At 38.1% G+C, this 20,811-nt stretch overlaps 1 long non-coding RNA gene across 3 annotated transcripts in view; it reads left to right on the forward strand.

Annotated features, from left to right (window-relative positions):
* LOC117064628 overlaps positions 1 to 20,811 on the forward strand; it is a 47,958-nt gene that overhangs the window by 5,840 nt on the left and 21,307 nt on the right. For 2 of the 3 annotated variants that reach the window (XR_004429564.1, XR_004429565.1), the window contains one exon: positions 1,321 to 1,413. This is a non-coding gene — a long non-coding RNA (uncharacterized LOC117064628). Of the gene's footprint in view, positions 1 to 1,320; positions 1,414 to 10,312; positions 10,711 to 20,811 lie in introns of those variants that run through there. The other variant, XR_004429563.1, reaches the window with a different exon arrangement.

Raw genomic sequence — 20,811 nt, forward strand, 5'->3', positions numbered from 1 at the left:
ACATGTGCTAGGTGCTCCAAGAGAGTTAACTGGAGCCAGCAGTGGCCTCCCTGACCTTTGCAGAAAAGACGAGATGCATCTACTTCTATTTCAGTGTTCAGTGTTTAGAAATGAGCAGTCTTGCATTGTTATGCAAATTCCAAGGTAATAGAATGTTTATAAATTACAATAGCTGCAATTACTCACAGGAAAATTTGTTGAACTTAGTTATGTTATTGTGTTCAGTGAAGATTATAGCTTGTTACTTTCTGCTCTAATATACTTTACCCACTTAAGTCTTGAAATAAAAATGAAATGCTGGTGTATCATTTTGCAAGAAAGATATATATGTTTCTTATATTGCATTAGACAGGTTAATATGTTTTTGCTTTTTATAACAGGGAACTTTATTAGCATGATGAAATTAATGCATGCAGGGCAATATCTTCCGAACCAGTTGTTACCAGTAGATAAAGTCTGATGTGGTAATTGCTAACGAATGTTGGATCAGGGTTATTACTGAAGTAAAATCATTCACTGTGGGATGATCAGAGCTACAATATTGTAAATGACAAAAGAGCCACAGCCACTCTCTGGTTTTAATTAGCTAAAGAGGTGTCCTGGGTGGTTTCGAAAGGCTTGGCTTATCAATATTGTTACTTAGAAATGATTTACAATATTCTTACAGGGTCTGCTAATATTTCTATCATTAAAGGTCTATCATTTCCATTAAGAACTCTGTTATGGAAGGCTTTGCAGGCATGGCTTATTTATTTCAATACTGTGTGTGTGTTTGTGTGTGTGTGTGTTGTGTGTTTGTGTTTGTGTGTCTGTTTACAACATTTTCTAAGGTCTTGAAATTCCAGGAGTGGCTGTTCATGGATGTACCATTATTGATCTTATTTATTCATATGAGTGCCCAGCTTCAGTCCCATAAAAAGGTATAAGCCTAATTTTTTTCAGAGGAAATGACTTCTCTGCTTTATCCATTGATTTTTTTTTTAATGTTTGAAAGTGAGTCTTGATTACCTGAAAATCTGCATGAGCAGATCTGATGTAATATACCTTCTACTATTTAATTATTTGGTTTGTTCTAACAGCAATGCTTCAAATGTTAATAAAATTTCCAGAAATGTTTATTATCTAAGGTGGTCCTAAGTGAAATGTTCATATTTTCAATTCCTGAATAAATACAAATGGAAACATTTTTGAAGAAAATAAAATGTTCTTTAAAAGGTTACTGGTTACATTACAATGTCTACATGCCTGAGAAACCTGTTTGCTAAGTAATATAATCATGTTTCCTGGTCCCTGCATTTATACCATTACATTGTTTTCCAGGTGCAACTGAAGGACTATGGCTATGGTAGCTGCCCAGGAAGACTGGCCGTCGTATTCATGCTTGTGCAGCCCTTGGACTTTTAGATCTACCAGGTACCCATACCTCACAAAGGTCTTTTTCTAGGGAAGTGATAAACTTTCACAGAAGTTTTGTTTTGAATCTGAAGGGACCATATGAATTACCTATTCTTATTTATGGCACACAAATGAGAAAAATGAGACCAAAAAGGTTTAGTATTTGTCTAGAGACAAGTATCTAGTTACTCAAAAGACCATGAATCGGAATGCAGCCTGGCCTGGCAGTATTTCTTTGTGATAACTGCTTGCCTTGCCTTGTTATTGCATAGATGGGAAGCTTTCTAGTGGTTTTCAGAGCTCTGAAGGCCATCAGAGATTCTTTTGCTCTGTTGCTAGCTTTCCTTGATACTGACATAGTGTTACCATAAAACCTCCTGTTTTTCTTCCTGGTTCTCAGGTAGAACCCTCTCCCAGAAAAGGAATCTTATTGGCAGTATATTGAATTTAATGTGTATATTTTCATATTTTTTTTTCACATTTGGAGAAGCAATAGAACATGACTTATTTATTTTTCATAAAATAGATACTGTGTTAAAATGATTCTATGAAAAAATCTGGAAGAATACATATGAGGGAATATATAGCATATTTAGAACTACAATAGTGAGCTAATTTCCAGTTAACAGATGATATGAAACTAAATTTTCATTTAGAAACAAGTTAACTCTAATTACTAAACTCAAAGTTTATTTTCATAAGAGATTTAAAACATCTGAGTAAGAAACACTTTTATTCTTTTTAAATATATTTATGCTTCTAAATGACAGCTGTTGTAAAATATGCCTTCCCATTAAATCTCTTATTTACAGTTACTAGAAGTCACACATGTTTCACACCAGTCACAACAAAGGTTTTGAAGAAGCATCACTCAAAGGTTCTTTATCAGTTGTAATAGGGACAGATATAGCATTTGCATGAGTGTGATGCTAGCTTCTGTAAAATCACTTAACGTGTATAGTGGTCCAAATAGTATAGAAATGTAGTTCTCATTCAATAAAGTACAAAATAGATATCCTTGGCTTATGAGTAGCCTTCTTCCAAGTAGTGAGTGAGGAAACCTAGTCTTTTTCCATCTTGCAGTTCTATCATCTTCAATATGTGGCTTCCCAAGTCTGTGTGCACACTCTGTGGAAAGAGTGGTTGGAGAAGTCACATTGACTCCTCAACCACATTGGCCCCATTGCCTCACACACATCCCATTGGCAAGAATGAGTCACAGGATCCCACAGGGACTCAGGAATGTCATTTTTGGCTGGGCAACTGCTACTCATTAACAACTCTGTATTTTGGAAGGGGGAGCAACGATTTGTCAGAGTTAGTCTCCTCTGTCATAATAACTCACCCACAATCAGCCCTCAAGACACATGATAGTTGAAGACTAGTTTTAGAAGTGAAGGTTTGGATAACTTTGTTCCAAAAGTGCAGACATCCATATTCATTCATATGACAGTTTTTGGCAATGGCTAAGAGTGGATTGACTCAGATGGACAGCCTAGGCGTTCTAATTGTGTGGTGTCCCTTCAAACTGATCATCTTTAAATATTTGTTTAATAACGATTTAGCATGGGTGATGAAAATTGTTTACTTTTAAAAATGTACACTTATTTATGTTAAAATTATGAGCCTTACTTTATATAATATCCAAAGTAGATAGCCTGCTAGAAGACATATATATGACATATACAAATTTGAAGGCATAAAGTATACATATTATGTACACACTTTTATATATGTCTATAATAAAGTAAATTAAATAATTAATTAACTCAGTCCAAGGTCAAAATTCCACACCTTCATTATTGAGTTATGGAATTTGAGCAGGTTGTGACTGCCGGTTTACTTGACTCTCAGTGAACTGAGATGAACTGTCAGCCTTCAGGGATGGTGGCTTTCTGCAGGAAGGTACAATTTGCATCACAGAAATCTCAGAGATAATGGGTCCAAAGGAGCTCAGAAGAGATTTTCTTGCCACTTAAAGGCACTATCAATTTGAGTGCAAGCATTTTCATTCCAATTTAGTAGTTACTATAAAAAGATGTTGGAAATCCAAAAATAACTTGTACCATAGTTCCATTTCATCGCAATTAAACGTTAGAGCCAAAATTGCCCACGAGTTGTTCCAGTTTGGCACTTTGTCACTCTTTGCCAAATTATTCCACAGGTTTGCAACTTGACAGGCTTCTGGAGAGGTATATTACTTCTAGTACTTACAAAGATAATCAATGCCTGAAAGAACTATGAATCTGTCTCTACATAGCAAAGTGATGCCTGGAAGATGTTTTGATGTCACTGTTCTCTTGAGGTCATCGGGTGCCTAAAGTTGTATTATGTTGGCTGTTTACATTCTCTAAAGCAGTGTTCCTTAACTGTGGTGGTACATTGGAGGACCTTGTATAAAGAACTGATGCCCACCCCTCTTCCTGCCCTAGTGGCTCTGATTATCCTGAGATGAGACCTGGACATTGATAGTGGGTTTTTTTGTTTGTTTGTTTTATATTTTGTTTTTTGTTTTTTTTAGTTATCTTCTTTTAAAAAGTTCCCCAGGAAATTCAGCAGAGATTGAGGATCCCTGACCCACGGTGATGGCTTCTTGTACTATTGTTTAATGAAAGGAGATCCTTGTAGCAGAAATCACTCATGATTCAGCAGTCTAGGAGCCATCATGAGGAAAGAGTTGGAGTGGACGGTTTTAATGCAGATGGTCTCAATACGATGGCTAAGTGTATCTTTCAGATGTTCTGCTCTCGCCCCTGGGGACTAACTCTAACATCAGAGCTTATGTTCAGCCTGACACTAGGGAACATATGAAAAGCAAATACACTCCAGCACTCCAGCAATGTATATATTACCCCAAAATATGAGATATTAGTTATTTCTCTTTAAGCAATACGATTTAACCAATATTGAGTGGCCTATGCTTATGTTATAAGTGAACGCTTCATCATTTAGTCATTCATTGATTCAAAATATTTATTTATCCTTTCATGTATCAGGCACCAGAACAGTCCCATAAGCCAACACATCAGTGTCTTTATAACCAAAATTTACTGTGGAAACAGGCAAATCATTTTTGTAGAGTTATTGTTTGTACCTCAACATCTTTGAGACAAATACTTTAAAGCATATTTTTGGATGGATTTTTTGACAAAGGAAGTCTTCCAGTTTTAACTTTTTGGGACAAAATGTATTTATGAATACTGGTTGTAATTATTCTAGAGTTTCTATTATAATTACAAAATTCTGATGCAGTGGTTCTTAACCCTTTATACTTATGGCACACAACTTCCAAATCCAAAATTTCTGACTGTATACATGAAGGCAATAAAAGATGAACAATGAATAAAAAATCAGTGCAGAATTATTTATAATAGAGAAATTAATGAAGCAAACATACCCCCAGAAGGGGATTACTTAAAAGGTAAGGTACATCCATGTGATGGAATAGTACAGAATGGATTAAAGTTTTTTAAAAGGAAATGGAAAAATGCTCATAATATATTACTTACAGAAAAAGCTGAATGTAAAACAATGGCAGTAGTATGATGCTTTTTAAAATGTATAAATATTCACATTGACTGTTTTTCTCCATCCCTGGGCACTTCAGGGTGGTAGCAAAGTAAAGGAAAGCAATAGATTGCCTCAATTGTCCTGAATGCTTACCCAGGCACAGAGAGTCTGAGTATCTGCTTTTCTCAGACCTGAGTTTCCAATTTCTGGTGATTTCTTCCACGTATAATGCTGGAATATCTTGGGCGAAACAATATGGATGTGTCACTAAAAGATGTACTACCTGGCAATGACTTGAACCAAAGTGATAGGTCACCAGCTATTTTATTTAGAAGTCATTTCCATATACCACATCATTCCTGGTGACACAAACCCCAGTGAAACTTTTTTCCCAGGGGAGACTCACTGGACCATACATACTCCCATTCCTTATTAGTGTTTTTCTCATTTGTGGTTGGTTTTTCTCTTATTTAATATAAGGCGGTGGTTCTCAGAGTAGGGCTCCCTGGACCTGTAGCATCATCACTTGTGAATGTTAACATTTTAAAATTTTTACTAGCTAGTAAGAGATCCTTCTTTCCTTTTGAATTCTCCTAATACTGTTTTCACTCAAAAATGTATAGGATCATGATAGCTAGAATGTGCATAGCTCTTAATTTATGTTGGACACTTCTCTAAGTGCCTTCCAAATTTTAACTTATTTAATCTTCATAATCACCATATGAAATAGGAACTACTATTTCCCTATTTTACAGAAAAAGAAAATTGAACACCAGGAAAATGAGTAACTCATCTAAGATCATACGACTATAAACATGCTCATAGGAGAAATACTGCAAGCAAATATAAAATGTTAGCAGTAATCATATCTAGTTATTTCCAGGTATAGGACCACAGATGGCTGTAAATTGTTTTATGTGCCTTTCTATATTTTCCAAAACATACATATTACAGTTGTTATCAGAAGAAAATCCAAAATATTATTGAAAAGAACTAAGACAGACATTTCAGAGAAGACCAGGAGTAAGGGCGCACCAGAAAAGAAGAATAAAGAAATGTAATTGAAAAAACTTCTTCCTCATGATTGGATCCTGGAAGCCACTGAGCAAGTGAGGAAATGAAGAGTCCCAGGTACGGGTGCACTGAGCATCCAAACTGGAAATCCAGGGACGGCATGACATTGAGCAATCTGATCTTTCTAATGTCCTAACAGGTTTTGCAACTTGTTTTCTTTGTAGGTAGCAGTGGATAAGTGCATTTAATCACAGTATTTCCAGGAGGCATTTGATGGAACAGAACCCAGCTCTCTGTATCCAGGGTAAAAAAGCCTGGCCATAAAATAATGCCCTGACTCATCTTTAATTAGGTGTGCAGTGTGGGAAAGAAACAAGTGTCCTCCTGTGTATGGGAGGTATGGAGAAACAGCTATAAGTTTTCAAAATAGTCCATTATTAACAATCTGCACTGAATCGATTGGTACCCACAGCTCAGTCAGTGCTTAAACAAGCTGGACAATAGCTGAAGTCATTATTTGGGGTAAATTATTGCCATTGTAAAATGTAATCAATGTTTTATTTCAACAAAAAGAGATCTTTTTCTTGATTTCTCTTTTCACCCCGCCTTTCCTCAGCTTTATCTCCTTACCAGAGGTCTGGAAGAAAGATGTTTTTGTTTTCTCCCCCATACTGGCAAGAGCGCTTCCACCCCATCTGAACATAGCAAGACAGGACACATCTTGTAAAGGTTTTCCATTTTAATATTCCTTAATGACCAATAATGAATTCTTTATAGTTAATCTGCTGTTCTCATGAAAACAATTTAGATGGTTAAAAAAATCAATCATTAATGAGCAGTAAATGACAGCTCCCCAACAACACAGCTGTATTTTTGTAAAAGTGATTAAACATTGTCTGCATTCATAATTGCATGCTTAATAAGAATGTTGAGCACTGAGTCAAGCATTGTTGCTAATGATGACAGATTACGATGCTACAAACGCTTTGGAGTTATGGGGCTAAATTTTCAAAGGCAGTCCCTGGAACGGAATGCACACAGACCCACTAAGTGTTCAATCTGCATGGGCCATTACCAGGTTTGTGCGTGGCATTTGGGAGCTTTGCAGTTGAGACTCTTTTGAAAATCTGGCCCATTATGACAGAAAGCATCTGTAATTAACAGTAACTGATCTCCCTCTGCCCAGCCTTGGTAAAAGGTATAAAATGCTCTGTGTGTGCTTTTTGGAGCCCAGCACCCCGTTGATGAAAGCCCTGAAACCTGAAAGGAAGGCAAAAAGAGTCTGTAGGGGCATAATTCAGCCTTACAGGCAGATGTGAATATCTTATCAGCAGGTAAGAGAAAACAGGCAAGTCATTCAGAAGAGGACTTGGTGAAGTCTCATCTCTGAGCTCCTTTCACGTATTACTTGCCCCTCTCATTCTGGCCATAAATATTCTTGCTAAACCTTGGAATTCCTGTATTATTATTCATAGGATTCATAGGACTAACTACTTAAAATCTGAGATTGTCCCATGGTCCAGCATAGATTAACTGTGCTGAGGTATGAATTTTAATCTTTATGAAGCTATGAGCAGAGCGAGTCACTCAGTGATTGAGCAAGCCCCATCTGCTGCTCAGTTTGTCCGTATTCTGATCAGGTATGAGGCAGTTCCATCTATGAAGCTATGCATAGCTACAGTTTATGAGAAAAATTGAGTGCTTTTAGAAAATTTATGAATTTCCTCAGATTTTTTCTTGGAAATATCTTGTATCTGTCTGGGATGTTGAGGATCTGTTGTACGGTTTGGTGACATTATATCTTGTGCTGTTATTTATTGCAGTTTATATGGATATCTTATTTTGCTGATACCTTGGCTTAGAGAACAGGGATCATTTGTATTATGCCTTTGACTTCTTCATAGCATCTCACTCACTGCTGTTTTTTCTGGATCAGCCACCCCTTGTCTGAGCAGAGGATTATAGAGTCTCATAGTCTGCAGATCAGACTGGCATATGGTTAAGAACATGGTTTTAAGATGCCTCATTTGAAATATCACTCTGTCACCCAGTAGTGACATGCTACATCTCTTAAGAGCCCTGCTTTTCCTCATCAGTAAAATAGGAATAAAATTAGTAGTTACATGTGAGGGTTGTTTTGTGAGGATTCAGTGAGATAAGTGTAAGAAACTCTTAGCAGAGTGACTAAGACTTAGTATGTGCTCGATAAAAGTTTGTTGTTCTTGTCTTTGGTTGTTAAGGCCACAGCAGTTAAGTTCTAGAGCTGAGGCCAGAATCTCTTTAGCTGGGCTGAGTCATTCTCCACAGAACTAAGGGGCAATAAGGTGCTGCCTTTAGTCCCCATGATCAATGACTGTAGCAGGCAAATGGTAACCTATATATTATGCGCTGAAATGTCTTCCTCTTACACCTAGGAAGGTACGTGCAAATCATATAGAGGAGAAAGAGAGAACAGCAGCCCAATCAGACAGGTCAACCCAGAGGCATGACATGTGTCACAGTCAGAGGGTCCTACAACCCTAGTCCCACCATCAGAAATCACATACAGAGCTACTACTGTAGGGTTACATTCAGGACTGGGTTTGACATGCTAATGAGGCAGAACGTTTTGGAGCCTATGCTGGCAACAGAGAGACCTGGGATGACGCTTGCTCTAACTTCTACCAGGGACTTCTGCTCTCTGAGGGGGCCCTTTCTGTTTCCAGCTTAAGCTTCTTGTGCCTCAGTCTATGGGCAGTGGGATCTTTCTTAATTAAATAGCAGAGGCTGCATATAATTTAAACATTGTACAGGCTCTGGTACTGCCTGCCCCCTCTTCTGCTTAGGTTGTTTGTCCTCTAAAGACTTAGGGCCCTGACTTAGGGCCCTCATCACAGTCCACAGTCAAACAATATGTGCAGAATGAAGGTGAACCATGAAGGGAGAATGGACTTGTGTTTTTGGCTTAGTTCTTTTCTCTTCTATCCCAGTACTCTTTGGATTCTTTATTATAAGAGCAGAAATGTAAAAAGTATAAGATAATTAAAACTAAAGGCAGAAATGCAGGTGTTATAAATTTTAAAGGCTCTCATGAACGTTCAAGATTTTTAAATCATTTAAAAAATGAAGTGGTAGAGGAGGGTATATGGCTTCTGGGATTTAATGAAGAATTTGAAATTATAATTTTCATACCTATCTTTGATTTAATGCCAAATGTCTTCATCTGACAAATGAAAACTGTCTGATTATTACCCACTTTCTCTTTGCAGATGAAGAGCAGTAGCTGCTAAATTATTGTCAAATATTTTGGAAATATGAAATGCTGTACAACAATAGTCATTTGCATGGTAATGGGCAAGAACCAGGTCTTGATACCGCATTACCACAAATAATTAACAAGAAGATTAGGCACGATAGTCTGTGTTTGGGAACCATTGTAGAGACTGGCAAATGCGTAGGTTTGCAAATCTCCTTTTTCTCTGATAATAGAGTAACCCCATGTGTTGTTATATGTGGATATTGCTGCACAAGGCAGAACTCATGATTTGCTGCAACTCAGTAGTAATTCTGCTCTTTGAGTAGCCCAGGCAATGTCCCTCCTTAGCCCACTGGTCCCACCTCATTTACCCTGCTCCCTGCTACTTCTTGCCTTTTTTTATGTTGTCCCCCAGCTAAGAATGGACCCTTTGTTGTTCTTAGTCATGGCAAATTCCACACAGAGAACCCATCTCTGAACAGTTCAATCTTGTGCTACAACTTCTAATATGGCAACAAAACATATAAGACTAACCGTGGACCTGGGGCCAATTTTTTTAAAACTCTGAGGCGCAGCTTCCTGAACTGCAAAACAGTGAATACGTTATTTACTGCTCAGGATTAATATAAGATTAAATAAAGTAATGTGAACAATTAAGGGTCAGTAAATTCTCACAGTCTGTGGACTCTCTTTGACTAACAGGACCTTTGATGACACCTTCTTTGTTTGAATTCACATATTTACAAGATTTCAGTGTGTGACACACACTTCGATGCTTGAACAAGAATGGTTTCATGTTATCCTCTTACTGTGTTATGTGTATAAAAAGCCCACAGCCTGTGTTTCTCAAGTTGCCCTCTGGAGAGCAGAGGAAACATTTTAATTGAACATCTACCGGGAATCTAAGTAAGGCATAGAATCAGATTTTTAGAGCTAGAAGGGAATGCAGGGATGTGTTGAATTTTCCAGATGGCCACCACGGTAACTCCTATCCTTCGTGATTTCCTACAATGTCAGGAAAGTGATCAGAAAGTGAAGTCAAATTCTTCTCCCTTGAATAGGACTGAACTTGTAACTGCTTTAACCAGTAGAGTGGAGGGGATACTATATGATTTCCAAGGTTATAGAATGCCATGCTCTTTCGGTCCTGTCAAACAGGATCATCACATTTTGGAGTTCTCAGTCCCATTTACAAAGTCCAGCTATCTGAGGCCACCATGTGCTGAGGACGTCCCGTCCACCTGGAGAGGCTACCAGATACGTGAATGAAGAAGTCATCTTGAAAATGGATCTTCCAACCCATGTTGTCTAGCTGTGGCTGTTTGAGTCTCCTCGTGCAAGCCCTAGGCATCTTGGAATGAAGAAGAGCTGAGCCACTGTGTCCTCTCCAAATTCTCAATCCACAAAACTCATGAAAATAATAAAATGATTGTGTCTTTGTGCTACTAAATTTAGGGAAATTTGCTATTCAGCAAAGATGATTAGAACAAGAGATCACAATTTGACTACCGTATTTCAGAAATGACACAGATCCAGAGAGGTTAAATAAATGATTTTATTCAAATGAAGACTTAGTGGTAGAGTCATTCTTAAGTACTGGTTTAAAGATCCATGCGCAGTTCACTACATCATGTACCTTCCTAGCTCTTGACATCAGCCCTGAATATTTGCATAGTTAAGACTTGACTTCAGGCTTCTGTACTCAAGGGGCATACATTCTAAGAAGTATTATGCTCATATAGTAAGCTATGAGGAAATTAATTACATTATAAGCTTAGCAGAGAGGATTCTGCTGCAGACTTTAGGTAGTGAGAGATATTGGAAACTACCAGAGAAGGGACAGAGATGAAGAAATGGAAATAGAGAGGAAGTGAGAGAGTTCTGCTGAGACTGAAGCCTTGCAGGGGAGAGAGGGGTTAAGTAGCAGAGCAGGGGCCAAGTCATGAGACACTGGTGGAAAAAGAAAGGTTGAAATTGCTTCAACTCTATTCAGGCAAACAACTGTGCGTTGACAAGAAGAAGAAGGCTGATAAGCAGCTTTAGACTGTCTATAGCTAAAGGGGAAGTGAGAGGCGGGCAGCATATGGAGCAGGAAAGAACAGAGGGAACCAGCATGAGGGGAGAGAGAAAGTTGAGGAGAGAGATGGGGAGCCCAAGCAAAGAAATAGGAAAACAGTTGGCCCTAAGTGTCCAAAGAAAATAGGAAGAATTGGAGACAGTGGGAGATGATGAGAGAAATAAAACCACAAAAAAGTTCAAGGAAAACATTTGGAATGCAAATAAAAACAGTAAAGTGTGTGTAGAAGAAATGGAAAGAAATGGAGGTTGAACCACATTAGAGGTAAAAACAGTAAATTGATTCAATTTTTGATAAAAGAAAACAGTTTGGATGAGAGTTTAAGCAACATGACACATTTTGAGTTACCTGGTTACTAAGAGGCCACACTGTATTTCTGAGATGTTTCTAAACGTGGAGTTTGATTTGTCTTTTTATTGTAAGATAAATTATACATACAGAAACTTAAACAATGGATAGACTGGGAATTGGATTTTCTTAGACTCCTAGAAGAAAAAAAAAAATAGCATTAAGGAGTTAAAGTCTCTAATTGTGAGGAAGCAATAAATTCAATAGAGGAGTGCATATTACTGATGCCTGTATTTGAGACCAAAGAAGACCAGAAACACCAGGTGGTAATTTGTCTATTGACATCCTGGAGCTCCTTCTAATATGTAGAGACCTTCTAGCCTTTATATTTATTAGTGCTTCAAGCCTGAAATATTGATAGTGATGAAGAAGAAGATGGTAATGATGATGTTGGTGGTGGTAAGGATAATGTTTTTTATAAGCCAGACATTGTTCTAAGTGCTTTATATATTATTATTATATATATTATATATTATCTATATTATTATATATTATATATTATTATGTAATATATTAAGCCTCTCCTACAAATAATATAATATATAATAATAAAATATTATAATATATAACATATTATTATATATTACATTATTATATATAACATATAATTATATATTATATCTAATATATAACATATAATATATTAGATATGATCTATATATTAACTTATTTAATTACCCAACAGTCATTGGAAGTTAGCTAAGTACCTTTAATTATGACCATTTTATGGATGAGGATACCGAGGCACAGTTCTCTTTCTTTCTCTTCCTTATATCTATGTCTATGTTTTTCTAAGTAATTGGGAAAAATTGGAAAGAAAACCTATATCATGACCAGTAATAAACAGCTGTCTGCAAGATCCTGGTCATCCTCAGAACCTTGTCAGTCCTACTTACCAAGGCTCTGCTTAGCAGTGAATCACATGTCTGTCTGCATGTCCCACTTTCCTAGTATATTTGCTTATTAATGGAAGGATTGCTATTAATAGAATGGTTGTTATTTCTGATTGTGAGAGAGCAGAACATTATAAGCCCACCTAAAAACAGGGTTTTATTCTTCAGTGGCCATCTGGTGTAAAGGACAGAATGGGAAACTTGTATTTGAGCATGGCTTTGAATTGAGTCGTGGCTCCACTTCTTACTATCCATTTGACTTGGCCAAATTTATTTATCATTGTTTTACTCATTTCTAACATGGAGATAATACCATTCTCTTTGTAGGGTCATTGTGAAGATAAACTGAAATGAGAGATATAAAAAGCCTGGGAAAGTGCTTGGGAATTAGTAGAGGTTCAATACTTGTTACTTATACTTTATTATAGAACTGACAATTGGTGATTACAGATATTCAATATTAATAAAATAAAATGTTGATAAGGCCTTTGTAGGTGAGGCTTAAAATTTCCTACTTTCATAGGAAAGTTTATATATGTACAATTATACATATACAATAAGTTTATATAGTTATATTCATATTTAATTATACACATATAATTATACATACATATACATATATACATATAATAGGAAATTCTATGTGTATAATTATATGCATGTGTAATTATATACATGTACATGTATAATTATTAGAATAATTAATAGAAAATTATGTATGTTTTTTTTCCCTATTTTCATGTGCACATGGACTGTACATCTCCATTATAAAATGACCCCTGGATGAAATATTGGAAAATTGTTATGAGATTTAGGCAAATAAGAAAAACATACCTGAAATTGAAAACTAAAAATATTTTAATTTCAAAAACCCTTCTGTGGTAGACAGAGTAATTACTTTCCAAAGATATCCACATCCTAATTTCTGGAATCTGTGAATATGTTAACTTATATGGCAAAAAAGTTTTTGCAGATGTGATTAAGGTCCTTGAGATGGGGAGATAATCTGGACTATCTGAGTGGTCCCAATCTAATCACATGGGCCCTTAAAATCAGAGAACTGCTCAGACTGTGGCCAGAGAAAGAGATACGACGACGGAAGAATGGTCAGAGAGATGCAACTTTGCTGGCTTTGCAGATGGATGAAGGAGTTATGTGAATGACCTCTAGAAGCTGGAAAAGGAAAGGAAATACTGTGTATTCTCCCCTAGATATGTAGACTTTCTCTCCTGCTAACACCTAGATTTTAGTCCAGTGAGACCCATGTTGGACTTCTGATCTAAAGTAATCAATGTGTGTTGTTTTAAGTCACTAAGTTTGTGGCAATTCAAGATGCCTGTTGGGAAGTGTCTTCACTCTGCTCATGTGATGGTTAATACTGAGTGTCAACTTGATTGGATTGAAGGATACAAAGTATTAATTCTGGGTGTGTCTGTGTGGGTGTTGCCAAAAGAGATTAAGATTTGAGTCTATGGGCTGGGGAAGGCAGATTCATACTTAATCTGGTGGGCACAATCTAATCAGCTTCCAGGGAATATAAAGCAGGCAGAAAAATATGAAAAGGAGCGAGACTGGCCTAGCCTCCCTGCCTACATCTTCTCCCATGCTGAATACTTCCTGCTCTCAAACATTGGACTCTAAGTTCTTCAGTTTTGGAACTCGGACTGATTCTACTTGCTCCTCAGCTTTTTGACAGCCTATTGTGGGATGTTGTGATCGTGTAAGTTAATACTTAATAAACTTTACATATATATATGTATATATGTATACGTGTGTGTGTGTGTGTGTATCCTATTAGTTATTAACTTACATGATCTTCATATAAGTTCTGTCCCTCTAGGAGTACCTTAACACAGGTCATTTCTTAGCCTGTATGATAAAAGTCTCCCTCCTAATAGAGTCCTTGTGAAGATGCTATTGCAGCCTTTCTTTGGAGTGTCTTCACAATGACCTTATTTTCTCATCAGGCTGCCCCTTCTTGACTCACAGATGAATTCTTCACAGTCATGTTTGCCCTCTTGTCACAGTTGATTTGAATAGAGGAGGTTACTTGGCCCAATGCGGGCTAATCAATCTCTTTCCCAGGACTTTGGATTTGGTGGAGGGGGTGTTAGTTTCAGCTTCTACACACAGTTCAGGCTTGAACTGAGATACCATAAACCAGGGCGCTGGGTGGTGGCCACAGGCAAGGTGATGTAACAATCCCTGAGGCAGATGGAGCGGAGCAGAGCAGAGCAGGGAATCTAAGAGCCAAGATCAAGAGAGTGGTTGGGCTTGTTCCTGCTGGCAACAACATTTTTACTCCTACTAGGGCTCAGGTACCTTCTTGTCCCAGATTTCACAAGATAACATTATTCCATTATGAAAACTATGCTATTTTCCCTTAACCACGCTAAGAGAGTTTCTGTTACTTGCAAACAAAGGAGCCTTGACTAAGACACATACTGTGATGGGGGTGAATCAAGAGGATGGAAAAGAGACTATATTATTGTCATCTTGGGTCCTCATTCATGCCTCATTTCAAGGAGGCAAATACAAATTCAGAAAATTTGACGACCCAATAGGACAGGGAGCATTTTGTATATCTTTGACTGTAGCTGGAGCTGCTGGTAGGCCTGCCTTTGGGGGAGTTGAGGTCCCTGGCCATATAATGCTTCTTTAGGCTCTAAGGTATCTAATTCTCACATTCAAAAATAATGTTGGCAGAGGGTATTTTTAAATCAGAATTTTTCAATTCCAGCTGACCTTTCTTCAGCAAGCTTAAACATGTAAGTATAGCACCCCATTCAGCTTTCGTGCTTTTCAGTAGTTACTTAATTTTGAGAGTATATCTGGTGGATATTATGGTTTCTTGGAGGAGAGCTTGAAACCAGAAGTGATGGCTTTCCTAATTAACTTATAGAGTTTCAAAAGCAATCATAAAAACTATGTTATCCAACTCGTTAATTATACAGACAGGGAAATATGCTAAGTAATGTTAGACGGCTCGTTCTGTGGTCCTTCATTGAGTCCATTTGTATATTTATATGAAGAATTCCCAAACTTAAAAATTTAGAGAATAGGCTATCAGAGAACACAGAAACCTTTGGACTAAAATATTTGTATGAATACCAAATATTTTTTATAATGCAGAGAAAATGTTTTTGCCTGTCTCTTTATGAATTGAAAGTATTTCTATAACCCTAAGTGTGCCCAAAGAAATATAATTTCTTTGATGGATTGGATGTTATTGATAGGAAGTTAGATAACTCTGAAGATAAAGTATCCATGCACCCATTAATCTTTTTCTCCCTTCTTCCCTTCCTCCTTTCTTTCCTTCCTCCTTCTCTCTCTCTCTCTTCTTACCTTTTCTTCCTTCAAGTTATTATTCACTGAGTACCTACCATGTGCCTAACAATTTCTGAAAGCTGGAGATGCAATAGTAAATGATACACCCTCATGGAATCCTCCCCTTGTGGAGACTCTGCCTTCATGGTGCTTACATTTGAATTGAGAAGAATAGAAAATAGATATGTAAAAAGATATATAAGATAATTATGGATAATAATAAAGTGCTATAAAGAAAATGAAACATGATAATGTGAGATAATAATGGGCTAGGGTGACAGAGTATGTTTTCTTAGAATAAGAAGGTGACATTTAGTTGATCCACTTATTCTACCCATCTATTATCTACATATTCTCTATATTCTGTGATTACATAAAGCAACAGACGACTCTAACTCACAGAAAACAGTGATTAAATCGCTTTCCCTCATGACAGAGTTCATGATTTTAAATCCAGTTTTCTTTCTGTTGCCTCTATTGCCACCTCAAAAGAGGATTGAATTGAAAACTTGTTCTCAAATAATTTGTATTCAACTTGGGGAGAGAAAACACAAATTGTGGGGCAATATGTCAAAGTATGAATTGGTTTCTTCTCCTTCTGCACAATCCTTAACAAATCCCTCCATTTGTATCTCACGAACTTCTCTGATGGGTTCTGTTCTCTCCCCTGGATCCCCCCACGCATGGACATGAGACCAATCAGAAACATATCCTGTGAAAACACAACCATTTTTCTGGGAAGCTGCTGTTCAGTGTAAGAGAAAGATTCAGATACACACTTTTAGCATTAATTTTCTCAAATTGAGGGGCTAGACTGTAAAACCTTAACTGTTTCTGCATTGGACACCTTCTGTCACCAGTTCTAGCTATAAGGAAACTGAGTCACTGCTTACTTATTGGTCTCATCACAAAATGTTGAATATCACCAATCACCAGGAATCTTCTCTTCTCAAGCATGTGGAAGAAAGGTCTATAGTAAAGGTCTGTTCAGATCTGATCTATTCTGTCTGCTGGCCCAGGGGTACGTAAACCCTACAAATAGGAGGGTGGAAGACTCAGGAACTAGACAGATGGTGACATGAAGAGGAAGCTTTGATTATGACTGGGATGGGCAGAATATCTTTTGAAATAATCTTGTTGTATTCTGTATTGTCCTAGTGGCTATCTGTTGCCACCATAATGTCTCATATCAAATCTCCCCACAAACCAGTAGCTTAAAACAATAAGCATTTATTTAGTCTGTTGGTGAGTTAGGCTGGACTTAATTGAATACTTTTGGTCTCAGCTGGGCTCACTCATATGTCTGGTGTTGGGCTTTTGGCTGGTATAAGATTGCTCTTGCTGGAGTTCCTGGGGCTACTCAGCTCTTCACATGCTTCTTATACAGTAGGCCAGTCCATGAATGTTCTCATGGCAATTGTAGAAGTGTAAGAGTAAGCAAGGTCAGTTTGCAAATCCTTCTCCAGTAAGCATCTTATTGACCAAACAAGTCTCATGACCAATTCAAGTCAGTGTGAAAGAGAACTGCAGATTTACATGGTAAAGGACACGGAGTCAAGAAAAGGTGAAGAACTGGGACCATTAATGTAATCAGTAACATCCACCTTATTCAGGGTTGAAATGTTCATGGTCAGTTATTTACCAAATAGTCTAGGCATAGTTTTAAGGATACATTGGAGTGATGAGAGACTGGAGGCAGGAATCACAGACAAGAACCTGAGACGGGGACAAGGGCAATGTCTGAATCTGGGTGACTGGGGAAATGGGAAGTGGAGGGGTGGGAGACAGTTTGGCTGGGAGGTGGAGGTGGAGAGGAGATGGAGGACAAAAGGTTGCCTCTGGAGTCAGTGACCTGGAGGAGCAAGTAACCCACCCATGCCTTGTAGGTGCAAGTCTGGAAATCACTTGTGTAGGAAGAGAGAAGCTTGGTGACGTGGGGAGGTCAGGTGTGTGGGAGAAGGAGCAGCAAGAATACAACATGGTAGGGGCGATGTCTGATTAGAATTGCAAGGCAGGTGGAAGATAATGGCTATGAGTGCTGGGCGGAGGCATAAGCTTGGGCATATTTCAGCTTGTACACAATAATTTGGATGCATCATGTTGGAGAATCTGGAGTTTCTCAGGGCCCTAAGGAGGGTGTGTATGTGTTACTAGTGACTCTCCAGGCGTCTCTAGACTGGAGCCTTATCAAAGTGTCATGCTTGTGGAGACCCCTAGGTAGATGGGAGCATTATGGTACGCCTAGACCATAACTCCCTCCCCCAACCACAGTTGCGAGGCCCTGCTGCAGGTTTAATCAACTACCAAGTTAGTTTTATTTTTATCCCCAGTATCCTGCCCCAGCTCACATTCAGGTGCCCTCTGACTGTCTTTTTTTTTTTAAGTCCCATCTAATTCCATGAATAATAGCAAAACCCGGCAATCCAGTATGAAGTCAAGCATTCTGAATCTTAATTTATTTTTCTGTTTTTCCAATATAAAGGTCTTCTAAAGACTCACAAAGTGGAAAATATTTTGAATTACTTTCTTTCACTGTTCTTGAATTTCTCAGGATCACCATTGATAACATTTAGAATGATTTCCGGGACACAGCACTAGGCTTAAAATAGTTTGAAGGCTTCTGGGGCAACTCCCTGATATGAGAAGTGATTTGTTACCTGTGTTAAGGAAGAATCGGATGTCATGTTATACAAAGTTAATGAGCAACAACTGTTTTGTAGCTTGAGTGTAGCCCGTACCTCATACCCTAGTTTCTCCTTGCTCCAGAGAGAGCCACAGTGTTGTAGGTAAAATAGAAGTTATTAAATACAGATATTATTTTTTTTAGGTCTTAGATCTGCCCAATCCATCTTTGTCTCCTTTGTCCTTGTGAGGCAACTCCTGCCATTTGAAGTTATCTGAGTCTCTGCGAAGGGCCAAGTTGTTTCTGCGGTGTCAAGGAGACTAGAAAATAGAACCTAGACAGCAAAACAAACCCTTTGTGGGAGTGGGTGTGTGCTTGAATGTGGAAAATCTGAAACCACAAAGATTTCCTGCTCCTTCCTGGAGCTGACTTCTGCTGGGTTTTGTGAGGAGACTTGGATGGCTGATGCATTTCTCCTCTCTCCAGTCTAACTTTTAAGCAGCCATTATAGAACCACCAGTCATGAAATAACAATGGGTCTATGCCAGTATTTCACCAAGTACGGTCTGTGGGCCTGAGGCCTCAGAAGCACTTACGTAAAAATTACTGGGTCTGGGTCCTGGGAATCTACATTTTTGAAATTTAGTATTCATCCCAGGTGATCTCGTATTCCCTGATGGATGAGAATGTACTATCCTTGGGGACAAACGTACATTTATTTGTTATTATTTGTATACTTTGGAAGATTATGTAGCAGCAGGATCAAATAATGTTTAAAACTATTATCCTTGCTTGTGGCTGTGTAAAACAATTTCAGCTGGCTCCTGACTTTAAGGGTATTATCTCACAGCCATTTTTTGTTTCATGATTGGTTATGTTAGTAGGGAATGACAGAGATAACTAGCTATTTACTTATAATTCATGCTCTGCTTTTCATAGTGTGGAGTTGTTCATGTGAAGTGGCTGCACAGCCATGTACCACACGGCCACTGGCATCCAGGAATGGCCTGTGACTAGTTCTCCCGGTAGAATGAAACTGAAGTGATGTGCGTCCATTTCTGTTCCCCTTTGCCTGGGTGCAGAGGCCCAAGTGAAGGATAAATGAAACCCGGGTCTTTGAATGATCATATATCTACAGTACTGTTTTGAGCTTTCACTCGGGTTAGAAGTAAGTCTTCATGGTGCTGAGCCACGGAGATTTCGAGGTATCCACAGCTTTTGTTACCCAGATAACTCAGGGGGCTTGGGCTATATACTTAGAGGTTCTAGATGGGAACCATATCCTTTTGCAGCTCAAATTTTAAAATGCATGTGGTTTACATAAATCTGGTTCTCTTTTGAGAAGTAGGAATGATCTTTTAGAGAAAAGAGCACCATTCCCAGAATTAGGGAAGTGGGTTCAAGTCCCAGTTCTGCCACTTACTGGCTGTGCAGTTTTAGAGAAATCACTCAATTGCTCTGAGCCTCAGTTTTTTCTATTATTTAGTGAGGATACTAATACTGTATGAATTGCCTTTGATGGTATGTTTGTGAAGGTCAATTTAGGGGAATGCTTGTGAAAACACTTTGTAATTTATAAAGTTCTAATATACAAATGCAAGAGATGACTTGTTTCTTTTTTTATAGAGTTAGTGCTAAATGCTATTTCTGGCTTTAATTCTTTCATCAGCTTCCTAAGTCTCAGCTTTTTCCCCTAGAAAATGGGGATTTTCTTGGATGACTGTGGTGATAAAATGAGACAGTATATGTGATGGTAAAGATCCCAAGACCCGACATATTTCAGGAACTCAGAGGAATGCTAATTTTCTTCCCTGAAGTGCTGTGTGCTCAAGGGAGGCAATTTAGGGAGAGTCCATGTAGGCTGAGGATAAATATGAACAGTGTTCGCCTTTGCTTATATTTTACTCACCTCTGTTGATGGGTGGGCTGATTTTCACTGTATCATCCATCCTGTCCTTCCCAGAGCTTGATCATGACCACACATCAGCGGGAAAGATGACCACAGAGGAGCTAAGGGCTTGTTTATGATATTGTGGGCTTCCATTTCTTCTCCTACAAAGGTGGAAACTCGAGTCAGTGTGGGTCTGATGGAGCCCTTACTGGAGGCGCTGGCCAGTCGGTTCCCTGACATTCAGGCACCTGGCATTCTGGAGTGCTTTGTCAAGAGTAGTCATTTCCCTTGGAACACTTTGTCTTTTTCTCTCTGTTTTATCTTCACTTGGCTTATTCTTTGCCCCAGAGTCCTTTACTTGGACTGTTCTCAAGCTAATTTACTTACTACAAATTTAAGCCATGGAAATCTGGTTTTGCAACACATGTTTAACAAAGGGAATGATACTTTCTTCAGTTTATTTGTATACTATGCTACCCTTTTCAAAGTGCTTTCACT

This window comes from Trachypithecus francoisi, unplaced genomic scaffold, assembly GCF_009764315.1.
Source record: "Trachypithecus francoisi isolate TF-2019V2 unplaced genomic scaffold, Tfra_2.0 Lachesis_group2, whole genome shotgun sequence".
NCBI classification, from domain to species: Eukaryota; Metazoa; Chordata; class Mammalia; order Primates; family Cercopithecidae; genus Trachypithecus; species Trachypithecus francoisi.